This window comes from Lycorma delicatula, chromosome 2, assembly GCF_047948215.1.
Source record: "Lycorma delicatula isolate Av1 chromosome 2, ASM4794821v1, whole genome shotgun sequence".
Lineage (NCBI taxonomy): Eukaryota > Metazoa > Arthropoda > Insecta > Hemiptera > Fulgoridae > Lycorma > Lycorma delicatula.
Window position 1 is genome coordinate 224,558,587 of NC_134456.1, and position 15,351 is coordinate 224,573,937.

The following is a 15,351-nucleotide window of genomic DNA, read 5'->3' on the forward strand; positions in this document are numbered from 1 at the left end:
ATAATTTATTAATTTTAATCGACAACAAATTATTATCCGGTTATTTTTTTTGTCTTAATTATGAAATGAATTTTTAGGGTTATAGTACAGGCAATTTGTCATCAAAATAGGAGGATGTATTTGAAAATCCTTACCTACCGATTGATCTTTTGTCCATGCGTTACGGGTGATGAGGGAAGCTTAACTCCAATTGTAGAGGAGAATGTCCTCTACATTTTTTGTTTGAAAAACCTTTCTCTAAAATGCATAGATTCAGAGAAAAACGTATTTCAAAAACCTTTTGAGTATTTCGAGTTTTTCAAAAATCTATGGGAGGGGATGTTAAAAATTTGGAGTTAAGCTTCCCTCATCATCCCTAATATATGAAAAAAATTATCAATCGGTAGGTAAAGATTTTCAAATAAAAATACAAATTGACTGTACTATTAAAAATATCGAACCTGACTGGGATTCGAAACCAAAACCCTTTGCAACATATCTTTATTTTCAAACTGTTTTTTAAACACAAGAATCAGCACTATAATTTATTCATTAATCTATCTTATCGTACGCTGTTTAAAATTTAACAATTGTATTAGTTAAAATGAAATATTTGAGTAGACACTAATTTAGTAAATACAATTAACAGGTAGTTTATTTTGAAAAAAATTATTAATTACACTTAAAAAATACATTTTTAAATATATTATATTGAAAATAGTTTAAAAGTATTTTACTATAAAAACTATTAACTCGAAAATTAAAACTAATTAATGCAAATTAATAAGGAAGTAATAGTAAAAAATCTGACGTGAACACCACATGACTTTCTTATACGCCTGTATAAGATTTTCTTATACCCATTTTTAAAAGTACATAAAATTTTATTTCGCTAATAACTTTTCTTTTTTTTTAATGTTAATATTGAATTATTATTTACTGTAAAACTTTTTTTACGACTTTTTTAAAGGTTAATAATTATTAATAAATCAATATATTAAAATTAAAAAAAAGGTTAAAAAAAGGAGATGAAGTCTGATTTGAACCGATGTGCCTTCCCCTTGTAAGATGCAAATATTTCATTAAGTAAAATTTTATTTGGCTAATTCTGGAACCGATGAAAATAAGTATCACTTATGATATATCGTTGAAATTCTCTCATTGAGGGCTTATTACTGCAGTTAAGAAAAAGTTCAAATTTCAAATTTTTTGGACGTTATCGGTCAAATCGATCGCGATCAAATGGTGAGGTGCACAACTAGATGTTACAACAGTTCTAAATCCAAAATTTCAACATCCTACCGGTAATCGTTTTTGATTTATGCGAGATACATAAGTACGTACATACGCACGCCGAACTAGTCAGAATGGATATTTCCGTTGAAATTTGAAAACAGGAATTTTTCGTGATCAAAATACTTCCTTTATTTAGAAGTAAAAAAGCCTAACAGTATAAAATAAAGAGGTGGGTGGCTTCCGAACAAAGACAATTTTTTTTCTTTCACTCTAACTAATAAGTTTGTTCATAGTTTTGATTGTGAGAGGGAGTGTGTATAGAGAATGGCACAAGATAGCGTTAGTTGCTATGAGTGCATCCGACTCTCTCGTCCTTACCCCTAATTCGTGCCGCAATTCGTCAAAACAACTGCGTGTGTCGAACTACGTGCTACGTTGATGAAAAATTATATTTGTTTGTAATATTATTAGAGCTCCTTCCATTATATACAGCGGTATGGTGAAAATTAACAAAACTTACGTAGTATATTATGTGATATTTTCTTTCTGGTAACTTATTAATCTAATGTAAGTGTTATTAACGACCAAAATAAACGTTGTGATTATCGTTGTCAAATACAGTAATAATATTTATTTTTTTACGATATGTAGTAGCGTGTTTAAAACCGTATTCAATTTTGTTTATTTGTATTTAAGAATTCAGTATTTATAGGAATATTTTATATGAATCTAAACGACGGTTCAGAAAAGAATTCTACACGTAAACCAGGTAAGTTCTTGGAATAACAATATTTTTTATTAAGAAAAATAGTACACGATTAAATATTGCGATTAATTATAAGGTTAACGTATTAGCAGGAATTATAGGAATTTAATGAACTAAACGATTTATAATTTGCACACTTTGTAAGGCTTTAAAATATATTTTTTTAACCAAATATATTTTTATTCTTGTTATTTTAATTTAAATTAAATTAAATTTATTATAGATTAGTTACTCGATAAGTGTTCGATTCCCGACAAGTTCTCAGATTTTTTCATTTGTCATTTTATTTATTTCATCTTCATCGTTTTTATAGTATAATAAAAGTAATTTAAACGTATTATTCACTCGTATTCCAGTCCGTGCGCTCAACGCGCTGTGTGCTACTATTTTGACCTTGCCCCAAAATGCCAACGATGTTTTAAGATTTTAGTACGTAAGTTCAAGCAACCTTTCAATCTCATTCCCTCTCCCTCTATTTTTCTCTCTCTCTCTCTGTCTGTATATCTGTCAACGGGTGTATGTGAAATATTTTTAATAAATTACATCCCAGAAGCAACATAATTATTTATAAAAAATTAAATTTTCCGCTTACCGGTTTATGTATTCCTCAACGTTGTTTACATTCGCAGAATGCAAATATTTTTATTTGCAAAATTTGGAATAAAAAGCACTACTAGTTAAACTATTAATATTTTAGCGAGGTATGTTTATCACCTAGTAACTTGATGAACGTAAAATGAAATTATCTGCATCTCTTTGATGTTAATTTCAAGTATTTTTTAAACTTAATTTCAACAAAAACCTTCTAATATATATTAAAATTTCAGTTTCAAAATATTAAACATTTTTACAGCGCGCACGCGCGCACACATACACACTTTTTTTTTAATAGTATTATTTTCATATGTATTATAGAAAATAATTTTTAATCAAAAAAGCATTATTCTTTTTTAATGTATTTCTGTGAGGGCCGTGGAACTAAGTTTTAAAAAAAGGGAAAAAATGTAAGGTGGACAACACATGACTTCCTTGTACGCTTAAACTTCTAAATTTCACTAAAAACTTCTGATTTTTTTTCATCTGTTTTTGTTATTGAATTATTATTCTTTGTAAAAGTTTATTTACAGCAAGACGTTAAAATATTAATAAATCGATATATTTAAATTAAAAAAAAAAGAAAGTAGATGAAGTCTGATTCGAACCGATGTGCCTTCCCCTAAGATCGAAATATTTCATTAATTAAAACTTTATTTGGCTATAAGTCTGGAACCGATGAAAATAATACCATTTATGATATAGTTAAAAAGCTCTCGGTGAGGGCTTATTACTGCAGTTAAGAAAAAGTCCAAACTCCAATTTTTTGGGGATTTTGCCTTTTTTTTTTTGGTTCAGTCGATTGTATTCAAAGGGGGGTGTGCACAATTGGATGTTACAACAGTCCTAAATGTAAAATTTGAATATCCTACGTCTAATCGTTTTTGAGTTATGCGAGGTACATACGTACGTACAGACGTCACGCAGAAACTAGTCAAAACGGAATCAGGGTTGGGCAAACTGGATATTTCCGTTGTGATATGGTACTGAAAAATAAATTAAAAACGTTTTGTTTGATGTGACTTGTTTGATGGTGTCGTCATGTCAAGAGCACATTACAAATAACGACTGCGTCAGTAGTTTGTACGTAATACACAATACTGTATTTATTATTTTGTTATGATTATGAAAAAAAGTTCTGATGTAACCAATAATATTTTCTTTCCGTTATCGGTTTGTTATTAAAACATTGGTTTCATTAAAACAGTTTCTCAACCTTTTAGTATTTGCGACCCAATTTTCAATCACGATTTTCATCGCACCTCTTCTCATACAATAATAATGTATTTTGAGTATTTTGATGTTAAAGCTACACACAACCTTAATTATTAACACTAAAAATTGCCAAGAATAAGTAAATTTACTGAATAATACGAGAACTCAAACTAAATAATACTATTAATAAATGTCTTACTATTTTTAATAAAAATTAGTAAGCAAAGGAAAGAGTTTTACTCTTTCCTTTGCGCGCGAGTGTGCGTGAGTGAACTCATGTACTACTGGTGAACACATGCACGCATACAGTTTTTTCAAGCCGGAAGAACATTAGATATGATTTAATAAGAAAAAATGATACGTAATTAATATGAACGAGCAACAATCGCATATTTACTTCTATATGCTCAGGCCATTTTCCGATATTATCTAAGTATCGGTATTATCTATATTATCTAATTATCTCGGTATCGGGCAGCAGACGATATCGGTCTCTGTCTCTTAAGCTATCGAGATCCATGTTTATAGATGCAGATACAGACTCTGATTGAGTTGACGTTGGAATCTTCAGGAACGACGTCAACATTCGTAACAGGTACCAGATCAACAGTGTCAAGTTGTATTTTTTCAGCGTGTTCTGGGTTTGAAGCAGCAGTATCCTTTGACGAATTTAAGCCCAACGTGGAATCTGACGTCTCAGGAACAGGACCTTTCACATATTTTAGTGTACTTCCCTCATTTCTTTTAATATTTTCTTCTTTAGTTCTTCTTTTATTACAGTAAGCAGCCCCGCTTTCTTTTACTCTTTTCATTTTTGATGCTAAAACAAAACTATATAATATTGACACATTGTAACTGACTAAATATCAAAGTTTTCGTATCGTAAAAAATTTCAAAATAAGTAATATATTTAACAAAAATAAAAGAATAGTACTTAATAAAATTTATCTCTTTTGATTTCTTTACTTTAATTAAGTAAAGCTTGGGCGACGTAGTATGTAGTAGAAGCTGCAAACAAACGAATTATGTTGATTGTCCATCGGTAATTGTATTTACACTAAAATTTGGGTTTCCAAAATTACGGATATGTAAATTACGTAATTATTAAGAAATTTATGGGTTTAAATTACGTAACTGACCCGTTATTTTTATAAAAAAATGGATATTAATTGTTAATAAAAGTCAGATTATATTTATATTCAGGTTTTTTTTTTGTCTTCAGTCATTTGACTGGTTTGATGCAGCTCTCCAAGATTCCCTATCTAGTGCTAGTCGTTTCATTTCAGTATACCCTCTGCATCCTACATCCCTAACAATTTGTTTTACATATTCCAAACGTGGCCTGCCTATACAATTTTTTCCTTCTACCTGTCCTTCCAATATTAAAGCGACTATTCCAGGATGCCTTAGTATGTGGCCTATAAGTCTGTCTCTTCTTTTAACTATGTTTTTCCAAACGCTTCTTTCTTCATCTATTTGCCGCAATACCTCTTCATTTGTCACTTTATCCACCCGTCTGATTTTTAACATTCTCCTATAGCACCGCATTTCAAAAGCTTCTAATCTTTTCTTCTCAGATACTCCGATCGTCCAAGTTTCACTTCCATATAAAGCGACGCTCCAAACATACACTTTCAAAAATCTTTTCCTGACATTTAAATTAATTTTTGATGTAAACAAATTATATTTCTTACTGAAGGCTCGTTTCGCTTGTGCTGTTCGACATTTTATATCGCTCCTGCTTCGTCCATCTTTAGTAATTCTACTTCCCAAATAACAAAATTCTTCTACCTCCATAATCTTTTCTCCTCCTATTTTCACATTCAGCGGTCCATCTTTGTTATTTCTACTACATTTCATTACTTTTGTTTTGTTCTTGTTTATTTTCACGCGATAGTTCTTGCGTAGGACTTCATCTATGCCGTTCATTGTTTCTTCTAAATCCTTTTTACTCTCGGCTATATTCAGGTATACTTTACATTGAATTATCACTATATCCTAATCTAATTAATGTAGGTACATAGATATTGGTTATTGCCTATAAAATTGACCGTATAGTATAAAGTAAATATTTCTAACTAGAAGATAAACAAAAATAAAAATTGTAATACTCACGGTTGTATGTATACCAAAAGACGACAATATAGACCGTCGATTTATAGTTTACATACAATTTTTCGACAAAGTTCAATAATTTAACAATTACAAATCACAACACGCACTTAAAGAAAATCATGAATTGAGATTAATCGAGTCGATGTGAATTGGACGACCGATGTTGCAGGTTTTATTAGACAATATTGAACTCTATTATTTATATAAAAGAATTAATTCTCGCTGAATATTCGTCGTGAACAATCCGACTGCAAAATAAAACGCCTGGAATTACCGCAAGGCAACCGATTAATACAGACGGTGTTGACAGTCGCTAGACCGAGCGAGATGACTACACTCACTTAAACAAAAGGGATTCCCCGATTCCGTCACAGATTAAATAATAAAAGGTTCCGTGCTCATTTTAATCGGTCCGATTTGTAGATGTGACAAAAATACGAAAAGAAATGTTGAAATTTTTAGTTCAGATTTCAAGATATTATTATTACTTATTGTAAAATTTTGCTTCCCCCAATAAGTACCGTCCGGGGCGAGCCGCCTCTACCGCCCCCGCTACGTGATACCACTGGTTGGTGGTTAGGGTTCAATTAATCATAGAAATCAGAATGTAGACTACACTCATTTACATATCGTACATATTATCCTCATCTCATTCGTTCGTAAGCTTATCGTTGCTTATTGTTCAGTTTCTTTTTTTCTGTATAATCTTCGGAACCACAGTAAGGTATTACTTCGGAGGATGAATGACGATGATGCGTATGAATGTAAATGAAGCGTAGTGTTATACAGCCTCAGATCGACCGTTCCTGAGATGTTTGGTTAATTGAAACCCGACCACCAAAGAACACCGGTATTTATAAATTTATAAATTCGTATAAAAGTAACACTCCCTTTACTAGCGTTTGAACTTCAGAACTCTCGATTTCAAAATCAGCTGATCTGCGATTACGACTTCACTGCTAGACCAACCTCGTGGGTTGCTTATTGTTCGCTAGTTGAATAGAATGCAACGTACACATTAGAAAAATAAACTTATATCTAGCAATTTTGTTTAAATTTATTTTTTTAACTCCTGACCGTAGCGAAATGTAAATAAAGGTGTTTTGAGTTTCACCTGTGCGGTGTATGATCACGTTTTCGGTATTTATTCTTCGTTCTTGGCCTGCATAGATTGGAAAGTCATTCGATTATTTGTCAGCCTTTTTTTATACTATATAATGGCATTAATGTAATTAATACTTTGAAAATATATTAATAAATGAAATGAGAAAGCTATTTAGCGAAATTAAAATTACTTAGGCTTATTTATCAAAATTAAGAAATGCTAAAACTATATTGAATTTTTTTTTGAATGTGTAAAAATTGAATGAACAAAATGCAGCTCTGATTAAAATTGTCCAAATATAATTTTAAAATCGTAGTACAGTCAACCTCTCTATTTCGAATCTCAAGGGACCAATTTTTTTTTTTCATTTAGTGAGGTTTCTATTTAGCGAGGTAAAATAATGAAAATCTAAAATTGTACAGAAAAATTTCATAATTTAATGAAAATTTACGTTATCTCTATAATAATGTACCACAGTACTAAATTACGTTAGGAAAGACAAAATGCGTGTAGTATTATGTAAAAATAAAAAATAAAAACAGCAAAATACTTTTAATTATTTCTTGAAAAAAGTGTCTGTAATTTTTTTTGAGCTTTCTCTGGAAAATTTCATTCTTCCACGCTTTGTCAGTGAAACGTACAGTCTGTAACATAGTTATACACGTTTTCCTGCCGCCTTAAATATCTGCTATAATTTCACGCACAACTTCTTTTCTGTAGATAGTTTCCACTACTACGGTGACAGAAATAAACAAGTCGGATGTTCATTAATATTAGGCATATAGTACCGGATAAAATTCACAGTTTACACTAACGATCGCTACACACTATTTTTTTTTGTAGTGGTGAGGAACCCCATTTACGGGCGCTTAAGTAGTGTCGGGCTCGCAGGATGTTATTAAGTGTGTATGTATACCGGGGGGGGGGGGGGTTAACGCCCTCACATACATCTTTGGTCACACCACAAGGAAAACATCAAAGCCATATTATCACAAAAGGATATCAAACACTGTTCCAATCAAGCACAAACACTCCTACAGGCACATGAGACCTCCTCAAACACACACATATACACAGACACCCACACACATGGGTACAGACCCCGCCAACACACAGACACAGATATCGCAAACACTCAAGTGGAGAGAAACACCGAGATATATATACTATTCTAGAAATACCAAGCTATACACTATTAAAGTGAATTTACTGCTATCTACGCTTCTTTGGAAATCGTGTAAATTCTTTATTGAAAACATTTAAAAAAACGTTCTCATCAAAGAAAAAATAAGTATATCAAGTCCTTGAAATTTTCGAATAAAGGAGATTATTTAATTCGATTTAAATAGCATTTTTTAAGGGATTAAACTAGATATTCGATTTTGGGAATTATTCGAATTAAGGAAGTTCAATTTAGGGAGGTTTAACTATATAGTGCTCAAGATTGACCATTTCCCTTCACGTACTGCCTTCCCTTCATTATCTGCGATGGGTAACTGGTAAATCATCACTTCCTAAGAAACCGCACAATTACATTCATAAATATTATTTTTGAAAAAAAATAATACTTTGTAATTAATAATTATTTTATTTTATTTGAAAAGAAATCGATATGATTATCTCTTTAAAGAGAAATACAGAGTGTCCCATAGAAAACGCAACCCAACCTTATATTGGTAGGTATTGAAATAATAAAAATACATGTATAAATGTAAATGTAATTTTTATTATTACCATCCATTACCTTACATTTAGAGTAAATGTTGGAAGTGGCCGCCATTTTCTTGAATACAAGCTTCAATTCTTTTTACAGCGTTTCTTGCAACTTTTTTTATAGTTTGTGGCTGGATATTTAATACAGCTTGTTCAATAGACTTTCAATTATTCAAGTGTTCGTGGTTTGTTGCTGTGGGCTTTTACTTTGAGGTAACCCGGTAGAAAATAATTCACCGCAGTCAAATCTGGAGATCTTGGTGGCCACAAGCCTCGACTGATAACACGATTACCAAACAATTCCTCGACGAAATCAGAAGTTGAACCTGCGTAGTGCGATGTCGCATCGTCATGTTGTAGCCGGCAGCGTCTGTCTTCCTCTTCCAAGAGTGCGATGAACCGAAATAAAATATCCTGATATCGTTCTGCATTAACGGTGTACTCGAAAAAAATAGGACCGATTATTTTCTTCCGCGATATCGCGCACCACACGCCCGACTTCTGCGGGTGTAATTGTTTTTCGTGATAAACGTGGGGATTTTCAGCGCTCCAAATTCTACTGTGTTGGCTGTTTACGTAGCCGTCCGAATGAAACCGTGCTTCATCTGTGAAAAATAACGAATCCATAACGTTAATTCCCTCGCGCAGAAATCGACGGAACCGTTGACAATATTGTAGCAGTTTTTCTTTGTCGGGCTCAAGAAGTCGATGAACCGTTTGAATGCGATAAGGTCGTAATTGTAATTCTTTGGTCGCCCGATGAACAGTCGATTTAGACAAATTAATTTCAGCTGACTAACGTCTGATCGATTTACTTGGCGAAGCGAGTAATCGGTCTTTCATCTCAGTGACTGTATCTGTATTCAACACTGACGCAGATCTTTTGTGTTCCTTGTTATTAACAGAACCGGTCTCTCTAAATTTTGCAACTAACCTTAATACTGATGTTTTGTTAGGAGCCGGTTTATCTGGGTACTTATGGCAAAAACAAATCTTGCACTGCAACCGCTGATTTCGTACTGAAGTACGACTCAACGATAAAAACACGTTCATCTAGCGAAAACACCATCTTGTCTTTACCGATACACTGAACGTTATGATTGCATTGTTGTTACTATCGGTAGTGTTCCACTGCGTCGCCGCGATGTTCAGATGTTGGACGAGTCCATTTCAGTAACGAGTAGGGAAGTAAGCTTGACTTTTGAAATTTCATGGATGAGTGATTGATGGGTTGCGTTTTATATGGGACACTCTGTAGTTAAAATCGTGGAAATATTGCCATACTTCATCTAATTTAACGTCATACTTTGGAATCTACTATTGTTATTTTGAGCCGAATTAAAGTAATTCTGAATTCCATTAAGCGAGTTTAATTTTAATATAATTAATTAATAATGATTTTAAAGTTTTATGTTATTCTAATTGTATTCTTTAGGAAATATCCTTAAAGGCAATAGTAGTTTATAAAAGATCAAAAACCATTTAAATGTGATGCTTTATTTAGAAAAATAACAGTAAATTTTATATGATGCTAATGAATATTGGTATTACCTCTAAAAACTATTCATTCCATTAATTTACTCGTTTATTACAGCCTTTCGATTCATTTAAATATACATTCTCTTTTTTAATAATGCAAGACATCTAAATAAGTTTTGATCTTCTTACATACGTAAGAATTTTTCAAGCGTAATAAAAATTGAGCCACACGTAATATAGATGATTACATCTCTTTATTATCACAAATTTTATAAAAGTTAGTACAAGCCGTATTTTCCTTTTTTAATAAAATTTTATTTCATTATACTTGTAACTTAATTCTTTTCTTATAATTACAAAATTTCTTTGTAAGGGTAATTTCATTATTTCATAATTTAAGTTTTATTAATATAATAGCGCATTGTTGTCTTATTCATCCGTCGGTCAATTTCCTAATCTATTACATAGTTTCACCGCATTATTCTTATAGTTTATATGGATTTTTATATTAAGATAAATATTCAAACGGCAACGTTTTCAGTTAAACGACTGAAATGTATATCGACTGAGAATATTTATCTTCCAGGCACAAATGTATATCGTCCAGGCACTGTAGTCTGTAGGGGTATAACCCGGTCTTAGATACATCTGTGTTCCATTTTTTTCATTTGACGTTAAATAAAAATTTTAAGTAGAAATGCATTGTACAGAATATGTAGATGTGCGATGTCAAATCAAATTACAACGTTATGATTTACAGGGTTTACGAAAAAGTAGGATTTACGGTTTTCTTACTATATTTTTATGAACCGTGCGTCTTAATCTGACTTTACACGATACATTTGTTCTGTTCTGACGATCCTCTAAAATAGGTTAATGTTTAGAGCGAGGGAATATACCACATGACGTCTGATGACGTACGGTAATCAGATTAAGATTAACCGTTCATAAAGGTACAGGATGTACATCATCGTACTTTATTGTTCATAAAGATGTCATAGATCATAAAAAAATTATATTACAAGTTAAAATCTGTTACAACTTTCTGGAAGCTCTCTCTCTCTCTCTCTCTCTCTCTCTCTCTCTCTCTCTCTCTCTCTCTCTCTCTCCCTCCCTCTCTCTAATAATTTGTTCAGTTAATAGTTTTATCTTCAGTCGAAAGAATAATTTCCTTTACATCCAAAATTTTTGATTTATTTCAAACCACGAATTAACATCAGCTTTTGTTGAGTAACCGCTGAGGGCGCTCCGTCCCCAAAACGGGCTTCTTTACACTTCTACCGTATAAACAATACAATAGCAAACAAGTAGTGACGCAGAAAACGGACGTTCTGCCGCCGTCTTACTTATATGCAATCAATAGACTATCTATGTTTTTACTGTTAAAATATGATACTTTATTTAAATATAAGAAAACTGTTCCCAATATCTCGTGTTTCAAGCGAATTAAACTTGTATCTGTCATCCAAAAATTAAAAATTAATTTCATATTTATTACGTGTAGTTTCACTGAGCTTGTGGGAACCTGAAAAAAAGGATATTATTCCATAAATTTCAAATGCCTGTGTCAAGTATGAGCGGCGGAAAAACAGAAGAGAGTTGTATTTAACTAAATGAATCATACGTAAATGAAAGTTTTAACATTTGTAAGAAGGAAGGTGGTACTAGCGGCTGTCAGAAAAGATAAAAAAGATAAAGTATTCAAATATTTGTGGATTAGAGAAAGTTTATATTGTTACGAAAATTTGAGATGAGAAGGTCAAAAAATAATTAAAAAAACATTATAAGTAAATGTAATTAAGTATTTTTTATGAACGAAACTTCTTTTGGTGTACAACTTTCTTTATCAATCAATGAATGCTGTTTGAGACGCCGTATTGAAGCTGTACTTTAGTTTTCGATCTAGAGTAATGAGATTTTGTAGTAATCATTGGTAACAACTGACATCGAATTACTATGACAACTGCTCTCCCAGTAATAGTCAGACGTGTTGCTATGACGATAACTCCTACCTATCTTTTTGTGGACGCCTTTCTTTAAAAATATTTCAGTATCAATAAATTTAGGACATTACCTATAGAATGTTCCCAACTGAACTAAACTATGTTAATCGAGAACTTGTTCCTTTAATGGCGAAGGCAAGTTTTACACATTACTACAATGTAAAATTTGTATTAACCGTATTCAAAGCGATGCTATTCTCTTGAGAAAGACTAATTACCCGATCAAACCAAATTAGAGCACTGCTGTATTAAATTTATTTTTTTTTGTAAAAATCTGGTTTGAATTCAGCGTTCACAAAATAAACGATTCGTTCGTACGTTTACTACTTCTAAGAAAACCTGTTTGGAATAAGAATATAAAATTACGACTTGCAGAAATATATGTATATTTATAGTTCTTTTTATTTTGCTCACTTTTATGTTACAACAACACTTTTCAAATATATTCAAAATTAAAAATGAATACTAATCCATTTGTAAATCTTGTTGCGTGTGAAAATATCAAGCCTGACCGGTATTCGAACCCCGGACTCCGACAATAAAACCGAGACGCTACCACTCGCGCCACAGAGACCGGCAACACCATTTGACTAAAACAAAGTCAGTTAAGCGGAGTTCTACTCTACGTAAATATAACAGGTTTTACTGGGAGAGTAATAAAATAAATTACGGAAGAGCGTAAAATAAAAACTTGTTTCCGTTAATATCGTGTATTTTCAATTTGTTTAATTTCATCACAACTCTAGTTCATTTCATAATTTTGAACCTTTCTTGAAAATTGCGCACAGCGTAATTGTATAATAGGCAAACCATCAATCTTCAACAGGCTTACACGACATTCACAGATTTTTTCTAAATTACTTTATCATAATTATATTGTATTTAGACTTGGATTTTAGAAGTTAAATCTCTCCTATTTGTGCGACTACAACTTGAAGGTATGAAAGTTGTCACAAATATAAAAATAAGCGGAATTTTAGTTTTTTTTATTACATTTAGGACTGTAAAAAATAAACGTTAGTGTTATTATTATTTCCAAAAAAAAGAGGAATTCAAATTGGACAATTCTATTTTGTTCTAAAATGTAGTTAAATACATATGAATTATGTATCGTTACTTTTTAGTAATAGTATTAATTTCATATATATATAATTCAGTGATTCTCAATCATTTCAGCTCCACGACCCGCAAAAAGTAAAGAAAAATTTAATGAATATTTCACGATCCCCGAACCCCAACATAATAAAATCTTTAAAAAATATTTAGCTGCGTTGATAGCGAAGGGTGTGGAACATGCACGTATGAAATGTACAAATATGAGCAATTTACAGGTTCCATCTTTGAAGTGTACGTGTTCCTTGTAATTTGGCCTGCTTATATAATATTCGCTGTGAGAGCGTCATGCTCGAACATGCTTATGACAAGTTTGAAGACGTCGTGCTCTTAGCAAAATAAAAGAGGTGTAACGGATTCGTTTTTAAAAGAGTAGTTTAGTTGAAAATATTACAAATTGTTACGATTTTTTTAGTGTGCGGTCAAACGATGTAACTGTTTATTTTTTTCAATTAATTTCTTAAGAAAAATGGATAAATTTGTAAAAAACAAAACGAAGAAAGCCACTACATTCAGTGAATCGATCGGTAAAAAGACGAGATTGTACAATGACAGTTATTTAAATTATAGTTTTACCTCATCGGATGGAAAGCCACAGTGCGTTATTTGCTTTCAAGTCCTCTCTGATGAAAGCATGAAGCCATCAAAATTAATTCGACACATTGGAACTAAACATTCGGATTATAAAAGCAAATCTTTCGAATTTCTCGAAAGAAAACTACATACTGTGTGTATTCAACAAGCTTCTGTTTGTAAATCAAGCCGTACTGATATAAGTGCACTTGAAGCATCTTATTTCGTAGTATTAAGGGCAGCTAAGATATCCAAACCCCATACAATCGCAGAAAACCTCATATTACCTGCTGCAATTGATACGGTTAGTGTTTTATCAGGCGGGGAAGAAGCAAAAAATTTCTAACGACGCATTATCAAGTCGAATCGAGACATGGCTGCCGATGTTCGCGATCAGATAATTCAGCAAGTGATTTCAAACGCATTATTTAATATTCAACTTGATGAATCAACAGGTGTGCTAAACATTTTTCACTTCTTATGTTTTGAGATATGAATGCGGTAGGGACAACAAATCAATCGAAGAAAATATATTGTTTTGCAAATCAATACCTGGTCGTGCATCAGAACAATGTATTTTTGATGTTTTTTTTATGAAGTTATTAAAAACTGTAATACAGATTGGACAAAATGTATTGCAGTGTATAGTGATGGTGCAAAGGCTATAACGTGGATTTCTGAAAAAAATAAAAGATCGTCTTATATCAAGGAAAAAATGGACGCACTGCTTCCTTCACAGACATGCTCTTCCCAAAAAAAATATGCTGGAAAACCTCAAACAAACTCTTTGTAAAGCTGTAAAAATGATTAATTTTATTAAAAGTTAATCGTAACAGAATAGGCTGTTTGCTGAACTGTGCGATCAAATGGCCGAAAAGAAAAAAATCTCTTCAAGAGATAATAAAAATAAAAGTTCATGCTTTTATTATTATTTGCCTTCAAAACAAAAATTTTTATATGTTTCCGCTCACTTCCGATTATATTGAGAAACATTTGGCTAAAGAAGACGCTTTTATTCATCACAGTCTAGATAGCAAGAAGATGCATTTGTGTGAGCTAAAAATTTAATCGGCAAAGTATTTCCCGGAAGGTAAAAATGATTTCTCGAAGAGTCGGGTACTGAATACATTTAAATGAAAATGTTGTTGCAGCTGCTAAGTTGCAGTTGAGATTCACGACCGGTTCGTCGAAATGTCTGCCGATGAAACTTTACAACTACCACTCGCTTCTGAAGATTTAGATACGTTTTCTGGGTTTGCTCCTCGAAGTGAATATGGAAATTTAGTCACAGAAGCGTTGAAAATATTAATCCCTTTCGCCAGGTCTTACTTCTGTGAAAAGGTTTTTCGTCTGTGGTTGCGCTAAAAACCAACTACTTTTGTATGTTTCTAACGTAGATCCACGCACGGAAAAACTTTTAAATGAAAAACAAACGCAACCACTCATTAATTTATTTTCTT

General features: G+C 32.1%; 1 protein-coding gene across 1 annotated transcript in view; it reads left to right on the plus strand.

The window, feature by feature from the left end:
• The first annotated feature begins 1,624 nt into the window (after positions 1-1,624).
• LOC142319699 (esterase FE4-like) overlaps positions 1,625-15,351 on the plus strand; it is a 79,623-nt gene continuing 65,896 nt past the window's right edge. The window contains exon 1 of the mRNA XM_075357269.1: positions 1,625-1,984. The gene's annotated coding sequence lies outside the window, so the exon portion shown is untranslated. The remainder of the gene's footprint in view (positions 1,985-15,351) is intronic.